The sequence below is a fragment of the Dipteris shenzhenensis genome, chromosome 7 (assembly GCF_047967505.1).
Source record: "Dipteris shenzhenensis isolate YYH24624 ecotype China chromosome 7, Dip_SZ_1.0, whole genome shotgun sequence".
NCBI classification, from domain to species: domain Eukaryota; kingdom Viridiplantae; phylum Streptophyta; class Polypodiopsida; order Gleicheniales; family Dipteridaceae; genus Dipteris; species Dipteris shenzhenensis.
The window spans coordinates 18,144,960-18,164,020 of record NC_141602.1 but is presented as its reverse complement, the minus strand read 5'-3'; the positions used below and the strand labels follow the sequence as shown (position 1 = coordinate 18,164,020).

Here is a 19,061-nt window from a genome sequence, read left to right as displayed (position 1 = left end):
CACCATAAAGCTAGACAAGAGTTCTTGGATGAACTCATTAACAAAATGTGCCTCTATCTGACACAATTTCAATGGGACATCAAATCGGGTGATTACATTCTCATATAAGAACCTTGCTATGCTTCTGGCATCTTCCTTTCTGATTGCTTTAGCTTCAACCCATTTGGTAAAGTAATCAGTGGCCACAATGATGTAGCATGCCTATGTTCCCTTGCTACTAGATGGATGGGACCCACAAAATCAACCCCCCATTTTTCGAAGGGTTTTTGTGCAACGACTGTTGTTAGGGGATTGAAGTCTTTGTGTTGTGGTTTAGAGGTTCGTTGGCATACATCACAGCTTTTAACATATTCATAGGCATCTAACCAAAGTGTTCCTGCGAGAAGGACTTTTCTTGTTGTTGCTTCCTCTTGGAAATGTCCACTTGCAATGCCTTCATGTGCTTCACTAAGGATTGGCATGATCTCATGTGGCATCACACATCTCCTTAAAACTTGGTCCTTGCCCATCTTGTATAGTTGTCCCTGTAATGATTTGATAGGGTACATCTTTTAGAATTAGTTTCCTAGCATCCACTGGTTTCATTTCAGGAGGTGGTCTTCCTACCATTAAGTACCCAATGATGTCTGCACACTAATCAGACACAACGTCTACTTGAAATAATGCGGCATCTGGTAGGTCATCTTCTATTCCTTCTGGCTCTTCTCCTGTCCTCAATCGTGACATCTGATGGGCAATGAAATGTTGAGCTCCTTTTCTCACCACGATTTTGAAATTGAATTCTTGTAGCAGTAGAAGCCATCAAGTGATCTGGCCTATCCGATTCACAAGATATAATAAGGCTTGATGATCTGTGTAGAAGATAAAGTCTACTTAGCCAATAGATAGTGTTGAAATTTCTTCACGTTGTAGATCATTGCCAAGGCTTCTCTTTTTGTTATGGTGTAATTCACCTCCGCATCATTTAGCTGTCTGCTTGCAAAGTATACTGGGTAGTCTTTGTTGTGTTTGCCAGGTTGACATAACACACTCCCTATTGCATAATTGGAATCGTCAGTATGTACATGAAAGTCTATGTCCCAATTTGGTGCCATTAGAATAGGGGTTGTGATCAATCTCTAGTTGAGGGTTTCAAATGCTTGTTCGCATTCATCTGTCTAGATGAAGTTGAATAGGAGCTTATATAGGGGCCTTGCAATCATGGCATACCTTAGTATGAATCTTCTATAGTATCCAGCATGTCCCATGAAGACTTGAATTCCCTTGGCATTTAGTGGGGGGGGAAGTTCCATGATGATCTTTATTTTGTCCATATGTTAGTTGCAATCCCTTGTCGAGAGACTATGTGTCCCAATACTACTCTGTGTGTGACCAAGAATTGGCATTTTAGAGGATTCAAAGAGATTCCATACTCCCTACCTTTTCTAAGGACTTCTTTAGGGCATTTCAAGTGATCCTTTTTTCCTGAGTGTACGCACAAGTCATCGAGGAAGACTTGTAGGAACTTGTTGATAAATTCCTTGAAGGCGGTGTACATTACCCTTTGAAAAGTAGATGGGGCATTGGATAAGCCGAATGGCATGACTCTATATGCAAAAATGCCTCATTCTATGGCAAACACTATCTTTGCCTGATCTTGAGATGCAATTTGTACTTGGTTGTACCTGTTGAACCCATCCAAGAAGCTATACACTTCAAATCCCACTACCCTTTCTAAAACTTTTTTAGTCAATGGTAGGGGATAATGATCTCTAATTGTTGCTGCATTGATGTTCTTAAGATTCACACATAATCTAAGCTTCTTGTTTTTCTTAGGAACAATCACAATTGGTGACACCCAATCGGTATGCTTGATCTCATAAATGAAACCAACATCCAGTAATTTTTCTAGTTCTTCATAGACATGGGTGCCATACTTGGGATTTGTCCTGTAAGGTCCGCATACCTTTGGTTTGGATCCTTCCCTTATTGGTATGGTATGTACCGTAACTTCTAGGGAAATCCCTTTCATTTCTTTGTAGGACCAAGCTATGCAATCCCTATATTCCATTAGCAATGCTTTCAATTCTTTTTCCTCTTCTAGAGTGAGCTGTTCATTGATGTATATAGGCTTTTCTTCTTCTTTGTCCAAGGCAAGATTCAGTTCCCTTATCTTGGCTGGTCCTTCATAAACTGGGATATCCTCGATATTCTCTGTTTCTTTGAGCTCTGATTCCCTTACTGGCCTAGGCATTGCTATTGTTGCTTCTCCTCTAGTGTAGTTTTTGAAGTAATTGAGAACTTCCCTTAGGCCTTCATGGCACTTTGAGGTGCTTCCTTGACTGCTAGCTCCATTAGAAGATATTTCGTCCAATTCACCTATGTTCCCTTATTCTTCTTTTTTGTTACTATTCACCATTTCACTTTTCATTCTCACATTGGATTTGAACTTTCTAAGCTTTTTGCTTTGTGAGACCAGTGATGGATTTTCAATAGGAGTTGCACTCCCAAGGAGTGGTTCTTTGGCCATACAAACACCTTCAAGTCCTTTAGGATCCTAATTAAAATTTGGGGACTCATGTGCTTTTGTGGTCTTAGTTAAGTACAATTCAACCACTCTAGTCTACATTCTTTCGAATTGGTTGAAGTGCTCTATCTTGGCCTTTTGGCACTGTACACCCTCCTTTTTTTTCCTGGACCGATTGCTATTGGATTGTGCTAGAGGGTCGATCTTGGGGTATTCAATGGCCATGAGTGCCTGTAGAATTGCCAAGTCATTGTCAAATACTTGGCCTTCCAAGGTTGCATTATCAGCTTCTGTTTCCATATCCCACTCTATGTCGGCACCGTAGCCTTCTATTATAGACTCTTCAGGGTCACTATCCCATTCGATGCCTGTCTCATGAAGACTGGCATTTCCACTACTTCTGATTCATCATCCCGAATTGGTGCTTCTAGTTGTATCATTTGGGCATCCACATCTGGCAACATTAGATGTGTTGTTTTACAATTATCTATTATATCCAACGTCTGTATCCAATTATTGATGTCACTTTGTGTATCCCCCTCTATGGGCTTTAGTGCATTGGTAGGTACAGGGGATGCTGATTGGTAGCTATAGTGGAAGAAGTGTCTTCAACATTTCTAGGAATATTGGGTTTGATTTCCCCTGTTCCTAGATTTATCTTGACAACGGTTTCTCTATTTTGGATAGTGATCCTATCGGTGCCCCAATCATGGAGTACCGACGCTTCCCAAAGCCATGGTCTTTCCAATAATGTTTGGTATGCTGTGGCGCCCTTGGGAAGATCCAAGATAATAAACTGGAGCATGAATCTTACTCTAGCAATTTTTGTTGACACATTATCAACGATACCCAATGGCTTCATTTTTTGTGTGGTCAGCTAGGCGGACGTTAAATGTGGCCTTTTGCATTGGAGATACGCCCCATTCTTTATATAGCTCTATTGCCAAAAAGTCGACTTTGTCTTTGCCGTCTACTATTGTTGGGTATTGACCAAAGGTTTTATGCTCTAGTGGGATGGTACATTTTTGTCATCCCGAGCACCAAATTTTACTGAAATTACCTTTTCCTCTTCTTCAGGTGGGGGAGAGTATTGTGAAGATTTGATCCATCCCTTGAAACTTTCCCACATTGTAGGAAAATTTCTTAGTAAGGTCCCAATCGGCATTGTGACTAGGCAGCTTATCAAGCTTGCTAGTGCGGTGTCATCCAATTGGGGATGTTTTGCATGTTGCTCTATTACCTATTAGAAGTTGTTGGGATCAATCACTGTGTTAATGCTAGGTGCTGATGGTGCTCTGACCTCTATTGCTACCATCCTGTCTACCTCAAATTTTTCTTGTTCTTATTGAACCCATTGCTTGGTAGCATGTCTTTTCAATTTCAGCATTGGGGTATGCTTCCTTGGCTCCTTGGGTGGCACTTTCCGTGGATGTGCTAGGCATGGTCTCACTTTGTTGTGGGATTGGCATGGCTTGTTTTGCCAGAGGGCTCTTTGCTTTTTGAGCAGAAAGGAGTTTTGCCGTGCCGCTTCTTTCTACTATCTTGTTATGATCAAGACTGGCTGTGATGCCACACTACGATTTTCCACACTTATCATCCCCAGGGGTACAAGGTTTTACTTCTGTGGTTGGTTGAGGCTTTGTTCTTAGTGGGCAATCCATGCAAGCATGCCCAACTCCGCATTCCCTACACATAGGTTGGAATGAAATGGTTACCCTTGTGTGTGCATTCTGCTATGCGGTGGTTTTCTCCACAACCAAAACACTTGATGGGTGTTCGTCGATATGTGGTGGACAAATTGATGTAGTGGGATCTAGAGTCCTAAGGTCTAAGGTTGTGAGTGTTGGTGTGCCTGGATAGGTGTCAGTAGGCGTGATTGAGTGAATCTAGGTGTGTGGTGTGTGATTGAGAGAATCATGGAACTGATTGAGAGATTTGTGGATCTAGATGCCCTACTGAGATCATAAATGATGCCACTACTGGATGTAACTGGAGCCTATATATTGGGCCTATCTCTCTTGAATAAATGCTCTCTTTTGCTTCACTTGCTGAATTTTTCTTGCTACTCCAACATGTGGTATCAGAGCATTGGTTCACTCTCCTTGAGACCTCCTTGAGTGCCATGTCATTATCTTCTTCTCACCATGAAGGTTTTTGAAGCTTTTCTTCTTCTTCTTCCCACAAAATTTCCAAGTGCTTATTCTCCTTCATCTCTGAACCATTGTGCCTACCCTTTCAACTGTAGTTCCCCCTAGTTAGGGCACACTTCCAACTGGGAGGAATTGAAGAAATAAGGTGTCTATAGGCGTGCTACTCCTAGCTCCATTCCATGCTATTTCTTCAAATTGAGCCTGCTGGAGTCACCATTGCTCAAATAAGTTGAGCTGCTAATGGGTGACCTTATTAGGAAGCTGCTAATGAATTTTTAAGGCCAATGGTCCACTATCTGAGGCATAATGATAGAAAAACTAGTCGGGATTGAATTGGATATGGTGATCTGATGCATTTCTTTACCCAAGTTTGGTTGTAGGTCTTCTCTATCAATAGGAATTTTATTGTGCACCAAATACCCTCAAAGAGTTGCTCTCTATCACCTCAATTTTGGCCTCCAAGATCTCTGTATGAAGATTGAGCATTTTTGATAGTTTTGACTAAGTTTGACTATATGTGTTGACTGAATCTCAGTCAAATTGTTTTGACTATTTGTATTGGAAGGTTGAATGCATTTTTCATCTTTTATGTTGAGTATTGAGGTTATGGTACTTTGAAGTGGATTTTAAGTCATACTATCTTGTTGACTAGTGTGGATTGACCATGACAAGAGCTTACATGAAGAAAGAGTATATCATGACTTGCATGATGGTTTCAACATCTTTCATGATGTACGAAATGAGCTTGTATTTGATTGACTATACCTTGCCATACAATCATGACCACCTCTTGTACAAGAGAAGACACTGGCCTTGCATGACAAGTGGTAAGACTCTCTTCAGTCCATATAATTCAAAAAATGGTCTTAAAGCTTGGACACTCAAAGAAGGTGAAGGACTACAAGGATAGGATTTTCAATTTTATGAAAATTTACAAAGGCTCCAAGTCATAGCTACTATACGATTTAGTACTATATCTATGCTTAGAACTCTGCCATTTCAGTATCACATCTATGCTTAGAACCCTATCATCTTTTGCCAAAAAGAGTCTTTATACATACATCGTAGCTTGCTTAGATCCAATTTGAAATGAATTTGATAGAGATGGTCTAATGTGTAAAGCCAACAAATGGTGGGTTCAATTAGGTAGGGGGTTAGGCCTCCTTAGGACCCCATGAGGGCAATCTCATTAGCCTCTAATCCTCCCCTAATGCATTCCTTATAAGTCCCTTTTGAGACCCCATTTCTTCCCTAATGGCTAGCATGCTCCCCTTTTTGTTCTCAATCCAACCCTTACATCGTATAAAAGGTTATGGTTATCAATGTGGTTTAGTTGGTGGGAATCTTTGACTCTCTACTTCATAGTGCTTCATTTGATGCTTTTGCATGGAACAATCATCGATATAATTACCATTGTGTCAACCAATGGACTACTACTAGGGTGCACATATTACAAGTTGTCAATTACTATTAAGATAATTAGGCAAGTACATCATTTAGTGTAGATATTCTTTCCTCATAATCAAATTTTCAATAAGAGGTTAGAGACATTTGTCATGCATGATGGTAATATATCTTCACTCATGAGGCTAGATGATGGCCATTGGGCCGCTAGATGGGGCTCTCAAGGGGTTTATCTAATGTCAAATATTGGCTCATGATATCATGAGAAAGAAGCCTTTAATGTGAAGCATGTAAATGGATGGCTGAGTAAGATAAAAGTATTTAAAGAAAAGGCACAATGTTAAGCATGTAAAGTGGATATGAAAGTATTGGAAGAAAAGGTGGAGTCAAAACCTTAATTGTTACTATTTTAGAGTATATTCAAAAGGGAAAGGTTATTAAGAGACCTTGGGGAATCTTGAGACTAAGCATAGTACCGAGTAGATGAAACATGGACAAATTAAGCATAGTATGGAGCATTTGTAAGAACCAAAAAGAAAGAAGTCAAAGGAGAACACAAGGGAGTTAACTTATGGAATTTAGTAATCATTGAGGTAAAAGATTGATTCTATAGCACAATGGGTCATTCCAACCCTATTTATTCTAAAACATAGTTGTAGTCAAAATGTCAATGACTAGTGACTATAAACGTTGAAGCTAGATGGATCTAAATGTAAACCCTTTTTATTTGAGAGACTAGCTTATTGAACAAGCAAGGTAGAGGGTTAATGACAAGGTATGTTGATGCAATAGGTCACACCCTCTACCTTGTGCCATGAATGGTATGGATGCCTAAGAGCACATTCCTACATTCCCATTTGGCCAGTTCAAGATGCAAAACATGAGAGGTTTTGGCAAGAAAAAGAGAGGAACTTCTCCTTCCCATTCATTGAGATGAAGAATCTACAAAAGTGGAGCCCCTATCGTCATGCTTATTTTTTCCATTTTCCTTATCTTCAATCCTAATACTATGGAGAGAGCCAAGGGAGAGAGTGAAAATAGGGACCTTCCATTGAGGTACATGGGAATGTGCTCTCAGTAACTGGCACAAGCATTAAGTGTGTGGGTATTAGTAGGGTTAGTGGGTATGACCCCGGCCTGGTGGGCTTGCTGGTAACCCCACCTCCAATCGTCGTCACAACCCCGTATCCAATTCACCTTCTAAGTCTAGAAGATCCACCCGGTTTGCTGCTCATAGCTAAGCACTTGGGCAGCCCACCATTGTCGATACCAAGTCACAGCATCACTGACGCCTATGTCTAGAGCTGGGGTTCCATCAGTGTGGTTAAGCTCCATTCACCTATGATCACTGGTGAGTTTCCACTTCGGTCATCGTGGCATGAGAAATGCACGTAAGAGTCCTACATGCCCTCCACTGCATTGTTGAATCCCATGTACTCGTGATTGTCGTAAAGTGCAAAGTAGAGATCCGGTAAAGACTTGTCCGGATCGACGTTTCCCCACTTCCCATCCATCATCTGGAGATGTAGCCTATTGTTCGATGTGATTCCAAGCTTGTCCTCCATCGCCCAAATTCGTTTCCACGCCGTCGGGTAGTACACGTCCAGCAAACAATGAGCTCCTCACAAGAATCTCTGACTTGTTCACCAGCTCAATTGCTCCCACATTGGCAAAGTTGTTGTTGGTGTGAACTGCCTATAAAAGGGAGGTTCATTTGAAGTAATATAAATCAAGCACTTTGCACTATCTCAAGATTCTCTTTATGAGTCCAAGTTAATCTATCTTGGAACCTAATTGACTTGAGGTACATGTCATGAGCACTCTCTTCATCATGTTTCCACACAGGTTTCATCCACCTTAGAGCACTCTATAGATCCTGAGGCACACATGTTTTGTCAGCCATAGCTTGCAGTCCAGATCAGCAGGGGCTGTAACCACATTAGCAATATCATCATTTAAGGAAAGTTGAAAGAGGTTACCATTTCGAGGAGCAACTGCTATGGTATGTCCATCTTTTTCAATCCGACAATGTGTGTGGTCAAAGCCAATAAAGAGACCAAGATCAACAAGTCATGCAACAAAAAGAAGATTTCTTTAAAGATCTAAAACATGGAGAACGCCTCGCAAGACTCTTGTTGTAGAAAAAGTGCCAAGATATAAATCACCAACACCCATGACTTGACAAGTAGTGTCATTAACAAGATAAACCAATTTCTTGTGAGGAAGAGCATGATAATTATGTAACCATTGAGATTGATATGTCATATTACCAGTAGCACCAGAATCAACAATAAAAGTGGAACCATCTTGAACATGAAGTATCCTTTCTGGAGAGACATCAGAACAGATATGATTTGCCTCTTGATGTGTATGGGCATCTTGTTGTTGAGCAGCATATGCTTGAGTACGTTCGCGATCATAACGCCTCTTGTAACACTGAAAGGATGGATGATTTCCACCACAATATTTGCAAGGAGAATAATTGGGGGATAAGCGGGGTTGCTTAGTGGTAACACCATGTTCCTCATCATATTACTGAGCCCAACAATCAGAGATAACATGACCATGCTTATCACAATAAGAACAATGTTTCTTAGGATATTTGAGACGAGAAGAATTACCACCTCTATATGGATGATCACCACGTCCATATTTGGAGAAAGGACGCTTGCAAGCAACACAAGCTGTCTCTATATCTACATCATTCGTTATTATCATGACAAATTCATGAGGGTCTTTACGACGCTCGCATCGTTGAGCGTACTCAATCAAAGAAATACATGTTTGATCAAAATCAATCTCATTTTTGTTGGAAAGGATGGTAACAATATTATCATATAATGGATCTTGGACTATGTCGAGAAGATAGGTCACCAATTGATTTTGTGCAACAGGTGCACCAGCAGCAGCAAGTTGATTGATGATATTCTTGAATGAGTCAATACAAGTTGCCATAGGAGCTCCAACTTTGTACAGAGTGTTCAAAAGATAATGAAGATAAAGAATCTTTGTGACAGATTTCTTCTCAAAAGTAGCAATGAGATATTCCCATATTGAGAAGAAGGAAGAGCAAATACATCCAGCATAAGAGAATCATGTAAAGCAGATAAAATATACCGATGAGCTGCTTTATCTCACAAAAATGCCAAGCAGCAGATTCAGATCTCCATTGCTCAAAGAGAGGGCCTTGAGTCACAAGAGCATGATTCGCAGTTGCATCAACAGGTCAGGATGGACAAACGAGATTACCAAGAACAGTATCTGAAAGATTATCACCTTCGAGTATCAATAACATCTTCACTTTCCAACTAGGAAAACCTTATCCTTGAAACAGAGGAATAGATTGTTGGCTAGAAGGAAAGCCGTTGATGATTATAGACATTGCCATCATACTTTGGGAGAATACATTTGTCAGAGCTCACATTAATGATCGAGAATACAATGGTCGCTCTAAAAATATAGAACTCAAGATACGCCAAAAAAGGATAGAACGTGAGACGGGAGTATACTAGAAATAACATACATGCTAAGAAAGCGCTTTGAGCTTGTTGATCGCGAAACCACGATATTTTTAGAGAAAAGCAAAACTTGTCGATCACGAAACGAATATATTTTTGGCAAAAAGCACTATGATCGTGCCGATCATAAAGCCAATACGTTTATCACGAAGCCATGAGATTCTTGGCAAAAAGCAGTACGAGCGTGTCGATCACGAAACTAACAAAAAAGTAGTCGGCACAAAAATTGACGTAACTTTTCGCTCCAAAGTCTGATTAAGACGTTTAAGTGCTCAGAACGAAGAGCACGACAAGAGCTACATCTGCAAATGATCTACGATCCATTTGCCAATGATAACTTTCTCAAATTCGCACCAGAAGACCTCCAAAAAACCACATCAAGTTAGAAATGTCAAAATTGACAAGAGAAAATAAGCGATGAGATACTGAAAGCGCTGTGTAATCAGATCAACAACTAATACTTCCTGTCTTTCTTCATTACAGTGAGCATACAATAGCAAGACCTTTGTAGCTCTGATACCATGTTAAGAGAGAAGAAGAAGAGACGATAGACACACCAAACAGACTCCCAAACACTGATTCATATTGATCACTAGTTACACATATATAGGGGAGACCTAGTTCAAGTTAGGGCAAGCTATATATAGCTCTAACACCGTGCCCATTTGCACATGTTTTCTAGGTAGGGGAAAGCTCCTTGCGGGAAATCCTCACTGTCTTGGTAAACAAGATCCTCTTTGATCCAGTAAGCCAAGAGGGATACGAACAGTGTTGAGAACCAAGTTGGCCATTTCATTGATATCACCTTGGGTGATCCAACTCCCCCAATGCTTCTGGAAGGATTGGTTGGCAGCGGTTTGTCCAAGCCTAATCACACAGTCGAACTCGCTGGGTGTGTCGCCATAGCCCATGCTATTCCACTCATCCTGTATCATCCATGGTTCTACGATGAATTGACCCCCTAAATTGACTCCACGAATGGGTAGTTTGTAAGGCAACCAAGCGTTGCACGTAATGGAGAGTGCAGCAAGGAGGGATAAAATCGATAAGACTCGCGACCCAAAGACTGCATGGTTAGAAATTGGCAATGTTCGCTTGAAAGAAGACCACGAGGAAAGGAAGCAAGGGTAATGAGAGGCACTGGCGGAGAGCTCTCAGATGAGGCAGCTTCATATAGAAAAGTGGAGGATTAGTGGATGAACGGGCGTGACACGGCACAATGCAAATATACGAGTCAACTACACCAAATGCGTAGACGCGGTTCACATGTTCAAAGTAAATTTCCACTAGACGTACTTCACTCTGTGGAGGAAATGCTTTTTTTCTCTTTGAATCCTCTCAAGATCGTCAAAAAAAGGTTTTCGAAGTCTTCTCCTCTGTGGAGTAAATGCTTACCTCTCAAAAAAGTGTTCGAATCCTCTCAAGATTGTCAAAAAGGTCTTCGAATTCGTCCATCTTATGTTAGGAAATTTAGTGTATTTTTCACGTTATGAAATCTGGGGGAAGGAGGTTTTTGGCTTGCCACGAGAAGGCCTAAGTGAAGCCGACGCCTTTCACAAAAGCGAAAATCCTTTTCGAGTTAATTTTTGAAAATTTGTATGTCCCCGCCACGCGTGCTACATGGAATTTTTACACGTGTTCGCGATTCACTTGGCCGATTGCATGCAAGCTCGTGGATTTTTGGAGGAACATGTGTCTATTCATGATTTGTTGTTCTTCGTTTGGCTTGCAACGTCTCTTCTTTTCGGGATGCATGTAACCTTCTGCGGTGTTGTGGAGGATGAGGTCGTCTCAGACTGGGCATGGGTCACGTTTGGAGAGCGTAAGCGTTTTGGCTTGCCAAGGAAAGGCATGGCTCCCGGTGAGCGCGCAAGACGAAGTCATTTGTTCTCGCCAAGGAAAGGGAGAATCTATGGATACTAATAGCGGGGAGTTTGAGAGAGGTCTCTGCTCTCATGGTATTTCTTAATTCTTTTCGGAGCTTTCATCGAAATATACGTTGTCTCTTGTATATACCTAACTGGCGCAATCATTTCGTCTGCATCAGCGAAAATCCCCACCCTCTTTCACACCCTGTAGTTCCTGGCTCAAGCACCTGGCTTTCCATAGCTCCACACTCCTTCACACCTTCGTGTCTTTCTTTTCCAGCTCCTGGTTCGGCTGCCTTGCTTTGCCTCTACTGCTTCAAGCTTCTTTACAAGCTTCTCGTCCACGAGCTTAGCCATTAGGACACCTTTAACGTCTGAGCTTCAGCTATGCTTGTGATCATCTTGCTAGTACTTATGAAGTATAGCATTTGCTATGTGGGCGCCCTCAACGTTGGAGTGACTTTCAGTTTCTATTCCTCGAGCTCTTTTGCCGTTTCTATTTTCTTGCTTTATCATGGTAGACATTTGGAAGGTTTGGATTCGTCGATCAGGTTTCACGATTGTATTTTTGAATTTTTGTTTGAAGGTCTCATGAACATGGTGGAATCGAAGAAGATTTCCACGGAGGATGCGCATTCATTTATCCGAGGTAATGATGGGAGAATTTACAATTCTGTGAATTCTTAATCGGGCCTGTTGACATGCAGACTCTTAATATGTGTATTCCTTCTCTGTTACAGATGAGGTTGATGAATGCAAGGTGGATAACCGTGTAAGGGAAGAACACGAAGAGATTTCTGTGCACGAGAGGATGATTAACCTTAAGATATACGTTTGGAGGCTGGAAAAAGTACTTCTAATCCTTCTCATAGTCTACGATTAATAACAAATAAGAAAGAAAGTTCTCTCTATTTCAATAAAGCCATCTTCTTTAGTCCTCTCATAATAGATGTTGTTGACTGTTATGTCACGGATGGACATCACCTTAGACATTCTAATACACATAGGAGTGTCGAAAACATCCGTTGCAAGTACAGGGGCAAGAAATGAAAGTTTTAATCCGATGCAAGGTACAAGGAACAATTTGATTCTTTTTCTTTTTTTAAAGTCTCATTAATTACCCTTGTATACAAGGTCTCTTTTTTATATTTATGCCATTTTAGGCCTTGGTCCACCACACTACGAGCACTCGCACAACATGGTTTGTTTGATAAAGACCTTAGTCCTGCCCCCAGCGTCAGCTGCAAGTTTGCCTTTGTTGCTGCATCGAATACATCAAAGCATCAATGCTACTAAGATTCCAAAAGGGAAAAAATTTTGTTAGCCCCAATCAAAGAAGGTGGTATCCAAAGAATTTTGAAAAAAAACATTGAAAAGTGCATTCTATGTGGCTACAAAGCAAGCTTGTGCTGAAGGTATAGCTTTATTAGTTTTATAATTCGTTCGCAACTATTTTATATGCCTTGGAGATGTTAATAATCGGACTTGGTTGTTTAGTTCAGTTCGGCAAACAATCCATGACAAAGGATGCAAAGTTAAGTTGAAGTTCCAAATAACTATAAACATAAGGCCACCGATTCCAAAGGACTAGAACGCTTCAAAAGCTATAGATGCCTAGCATGAACTTATTAATACCTATGCTTTTTGCTGTATATACAATTTCATTTGAAACAATTATTATAGAGTTATAGACGTTTATATATGCTTGTGTGCTATTTATAACAATTTTTTATTTAAGTGCAAGGTTACTTCCTCAGATCCTATCAACATTTTTATTTGATATTAAAGAGTCTTCTTTTATCCTTCTTTGTATACACGAAAATTTGATTTCAATCAGTTCTTATAGTTAGATATTTACTTTTATTTGTTTGTTGTTTATTATAATTTCTTAAAAGAGTGAAGGATTCTTATTTGAAGTATACAAATGTCTTTGTCTCGATGTTCTTATTTAAAAAAGTTTTGTTAATTTGATTTGCCATGGAAAACAGAAGTCATGCAATCTATATTATTTCTTTGCATCCTGCTAAAGAGACAGGACACAACAATGAACTTATTTAAAGATGTGTTTTTTTAACTTGCCCTTAAAAGTAGAAGTCAGGCTTTTTTGTTATATCTTTTCATTTTGTTAAAGAGGGAGGACGTAACAATGAAGACATTTTTTCTCGATGCATAAGGAAAATTAGCATATGCCTACACTTTTTAGAGTAGGTCATTAAAAAAATGAGAGCGTTTGTAGTTGCAAAATAAAAATCATCTTAATTCTAATGCTTGCAAACACAACACATTTTGTTTTCTTTCAATACATTGGAATTTTAAAAGCACATGGTCAATGAAGATATGATTTTGCTTTAAGATGCAAAATTTTAAAAGCACATCATAAATTGAATAAGTTATCAAAGCTACTCAAATACTACTCACAAGAATAACAATGGCATCTTTTAGCTAGTTCAAAAAAGTTTTTGCAATGGTAATTTGGAGTTTGCACATCAAACTAAAAATATGGTTGCCGTGAATGATGGGGATTGTGGACTTAGCAGAGTAAATGTGCACACAAGTCCTCCAAATCCAAATGCTCTACCAGCACTATCAATAAGTGCATTATCAGAGTATGTCTTCTATCCACAACGAAAGATAGCTGGTGCAAAGGAAGGAAGAAAGTTGAGGACCAAATAAATATTAAAACATTTTGAAGAAATGTGTCGAGGCTTTAAGTATTTGATCGTCACCATTGCACGATTCTCAGGGTTCGGACCATCTGTGACAATGATCTGATTGGTCAGTGGTCCATCAAGGTCCACTTTAACAATGACAAAGGCCACTGTGTTAATAATTGATGTAAAGGACGCTCTCATGTTTTCCATTTGATTGGCTACTCAAGGTGCATAAAGTGGTATGATGTTATCCAAGAACAAAAGAATGCCACCATCAAAGGGTTCGCCTTTAAGAACTGTTGTTGCGTCAACACACAAAGAAAAAGAAGATGTACCTGCCTCACTGAAACCTCACTTGCTAATGGTTTGTTGGGACAAATCAATGTAATGGGATCATACCAAGGGTCATAAGGTCTATGGTTGTGAGTGTGATAACATGAGTGAGTGTGTGAACATATGTGTGTGTAGGTGTGCCTGATTAGGTGTGACTGATGATGTGTCATTCAATAGGTGTGATTGAGTCAATGTAGGAGTGTGGTGTGTGATTGAAAGATTCTAGGAAACATTGGTGGTCTTCTTGATTATGATGATTGTGGATCTAGATTCCACCTACTCATGGGCAGTTGCCTATATGTACTCCATTCTATGAATGAATTAGTTGCCATTGCCTTCATACTTGTGCCATTGTCTCTTAGACCTCTTCTAACTTATCATCATGCTTCCATGCTTGCACCAACATGTGGTATCAAAGCCAGTTCACCCTCCCCAGCCTCCTAGGTGCCATGTCATCACCTTCTTCATCACTTCCAACTCCATCTTCATTTTGCCAGGTCTTCTTAGCTGAACTTGTAGCATCGAATTCTTCTCATCCAACCGTTGAATTTTGAAATCCTACCGGTTGCAGCTTTCCCACACTAGGATGCACATCCTCATTGGATGGATCTCCACAATTGCACGTCTACAGCTCGTGCATATTCTCTTCAAGGGTTGATTGTCAGAGCTGTATTCTCTGTATATTGACTGTGGAAGACTTGTTTGAATGATATGGATGTCATTTATATTCATGTATACGAGGATGATATGCTCTATGCATACAACAATGAACTTTTGAGGATAATTATGTATGGCTTCATGTTTCATACACTATGCTATGCAACATTGAGATTTATGCTTTGTCTATGCAAGCATATGAAGGATGTCTTGATGGTATCCAAGTACAATGAAGTGATATTCCTATGCAAAGGTATGAGTTGCAATATGTTGGCTCCTGTTTATACTTGTTATGATGCATATGTTATGCATATTGATGCTCATACGATGGATACTCTTCATACGTTCTTTGCCTTGGCTTTGCCTAAAATGCATGTAATGGTGAAAGGTTATGTGCTTCACTTGAGTAATGATTTGATGAGCATAGATATGAAGATCAAGGAAGACATTATGTGCCTCAATGGTGACATCCTAGCTATATTAGCTAGTGATTCTTTTATGGAGATATGTTCTTGCATGCATGACAAGAAGATTATGAAGTACAATACATCAGAAGGTCTAGTGATCAAAGGACATGCTGAAGGCATGATGATGATCAAGCTTGATACTCCAGGTTCTCCTAGAAAGGACAAGAGAGGCATCCCCAAAGAATACCTTTCAACTTCAATAAATTAATGAAGACATTCCACATTAGGTTTAGGGTTTGTGTGGTCAATATGGTTCTCTGCCATGGGTAGTCCCCCTTAAATGATTGTGAGTCTTTGTGAGTCTTATATTTTACCTTGCTAGATCTAAGGGTATTCCCATGTATAGCCATTGTCCATTCTCCAAATTGTAAACCAATAGCCAAATTCGGAGTGAGATCATGTTGGAGCAAGGGCGTCCAAATGAGTCTACTACCGATGCAACCGGAGTGAGTCCAGGTTATGGATCATGTGTGTTGCCACTAGAGGTGGGCAAGCCATGAGGTTCCCATGGACTACTGCCACAGGTGATCAATTTGTGGGGGGGTATGTTGGGACAAATCGATGTAATGGGATCATACCAAGGGTCATAAGGTCTATGGTTGTGAGTGTGATCACATGAGTGAGTGTGTGAACTGATTAGGTGTGATTGATAATGTGTCAGTCAGTAGGTGTGATTGAGTAAATATAGGAGTGTGGTGTGTGATTGAGAGATTCTAGGAGACATTGGTGGTCATCCTGATTGAGATGATTGTGGATCTAGATTCCACCTACTCATGGGCAGTTGCCTATATGTACTCCATTCTATGAACGAATCAGTTGCCATTGCCTTCATACTTGTGTCATTGTCTCTACCTCTTCTAACTTGTCATCATGCTTCCATGCTTGCACCAACATGGTTGACCCTCTTCTTTGAAAAATTCATCGACTTGGAAAATGTCTTTGAGATCCAAAACATGTGTGTGCGGGACATGTAGTGTGATTGTCTCTAAGCATGCATAATCAGTTAAGTTCCAAGGTGCATAAAGTCATATGATGTTATCCTAGAACAAAAGAAATGACACCATCAAAGGGCTCGGCTTTCAGAACTGTTGTTATTGTGTCAACATGCAAAGAAAAAGAAGATGTACCTCCCTCACCGGAACCTTTCTTGCTAATGGTTGGACCCTCTACTCTGAAAAGTTCATCAACTTGGAAAATGTCTTTGAGATACAAAACATGTGTATGCAGGACATGTAGTGTGATTGTCTCTGACCATGCATAGTCAGTTAAGTCAATACGCATGTAGATAGGATACGAGACATCTTTTGCTTTGAAGGTTCCGTACTTTGCCAAGAGCTTCCCTTCAAAAGCGAAACGATGTGATACAAAGCCGAGACCCTGTGCGGCCATACTGTTATAGTTGTGATGGTATCCAAAGTGTTTCTCAAGTGCCTTCTCTAAAAGGTTGTGTTGTCTTACATGATGCTACCCAAATTGCTATACAAGTTCATGGCCCCCATGTGGATGAGGTTCTTGGCCTTCATTGTCCATTCTTAGAATTCCACAATCGAAGCGCTGTTGCGACGCGATCCATGTTGCTTAAGAAGAGTTCCACATGAGAATTTACTGTTAATAGTTCGGGGTTCGTGACCTCATTTGCGAAGACCACCTAGCTGAGAAGTTCTTCCCATACAACTTATCATTGTGAATACCTTGCCGGTTGTCCATGTTGTTTACTTTCCTTTGAGTGTTGTTGTGGGTGTGTTTTACTTCTCGGTTTCTTGTTCTTGTACATATGCTCACCCTTGTAAATGCAATGTACAGTCCAAACCAATGCCATGAGGTTACTTCCATTGTAAATATTTCGACCTATGAAAATCTATGTACAAACATTGTGTACCTATTTGTGGGGTATTCACGCATACTCCCAATCTAAACATTAACAAAAACAATTTATGTACATGATGTGTTATAGATAAATACATGTTTCCACCATGGTTGACGTAGTCTGTAGCTCAACTAGATCACTTTAATTACCATCATTGACAACATCTTTGCGTCTTCAAGTTTGCCTATGCAAGCACTTTTTATGCTAATGCTTATAAAATCCAAATGCACTGGCATTGTCAACACACACAAAAAAGCATTATAAGCACATAAGCTTGTTAGTATTCATGACATAAAACATAAAATCTTCGGCCTTCTCAATGGATTTGACAGTTGACTTAAACTCCTACAATGCCAAATGGAATAAGGAATTCATCGATAAAAAACCAAACAGCACTGACTTGCTCTCTTGTTTGATCTCTCTACCCTACATACACCTACAACATGATGTTTGAGATGCTCTGAGGTAATGCCATTGACAATGATTATGAACATATGACATCTTGTGCAGCAAAAATACCGCACGAACATGAACATGAAAATGTTACATCATACAATGATACACTATATGCACTTCAAAATTCTGCTTGCTACCCTCCCTTGGTCTGCAATTGCCTTTGGACATTGCATCGAGTTTTCCATCATTTGTTCTCTATCCTTCTATATGATGGCCACTCGCTTACTCAATATATAAATATAAATAAAAAAATGATATATATGTATGCATGCATGCATGCATGCATGCATGTATGTATGTATAATTTTGTGATAGCAATAGCCATAATTTTGAAAATTTAGTGAATCTAGATTCTAATATGCATGAGTCTGATCTTCTTGTGAGCATCATTACCGCTGTCAAAATGCTTCTCGATCATGATGTACTTAGAGCGACCCCGTCATGGACTCCTGCAGAAGGGGGTCTGCACGCTTGATGCTTTGTACCAGTTGGAGCTTGTGCTACAGGATTTAGCAACAACTAGATAACCCCTCCTAGGATGGTTGGGCCATAGGGGTAGTAGAGCAGCAGTGAGGAGCTTCAATCATAGGCACTTCAGTGACGGAACCTTTTTCAAGAGTGGGAGAGAGCATTGAGATGAGATTTGGGTTCCATGAGGTATCTCACATCTCAGTGGCTCACAAACATGTATGAGAGTGCATAGATTAACATCTAGTCCATTGAGATTTGTAGGGCTAAGTTCTCCTATCACCCTCCAAAGCACGTTGGGTCCAGCAAGGAGACAAGTTGACCAGGTAGTTCTTCCAGACCAGTGGCCCTCACTTAGCAAGGATGCAGTTAGAGCACTTGTGAGATGAGAGAAGCCAGGTGCACTTGGGCCCTCAAGAGATTCTAAAGATGACCATTGCCTATCAGGTATTTTACAGTTTGAGGAGGAATCTCCCTAGGTTCTTGTAGCCTAGGAGACAATCTAGGCACACACTCCATTGGTAGTCTCTTGAAGCATGAGTAGGCAGGTGGAGGCACAGTTCACTGATGAGGAACCCTTGGAGGCCCTCGGGCCTCAAGGTCCTCTCATCATAGAAGTGCCTTGGCGAGAATGGATAGACATTATCTTTCGTGTGCTTCTAGGAGTGCATACATAAGCCCTACGTGTATACAAGTAGAAGATATTTTAGAATCAA

General features: G+C 40.2%; 1 pseudogene; it reads right to left on the bottom strand.

The window, feature by feature from the left end:
- Positions 1-7,134: 7,134 nt before the first annotated feature.
- LOC147900034 (glucan endo-1,6-beta-glucosidase B-like) lies at positions 7,135-11,803 on the bottom strand (annotated as a pseudogene).
- Between the last annotated feature and the right edge of the window lie 7,258 nt (positions 11,804-19,061).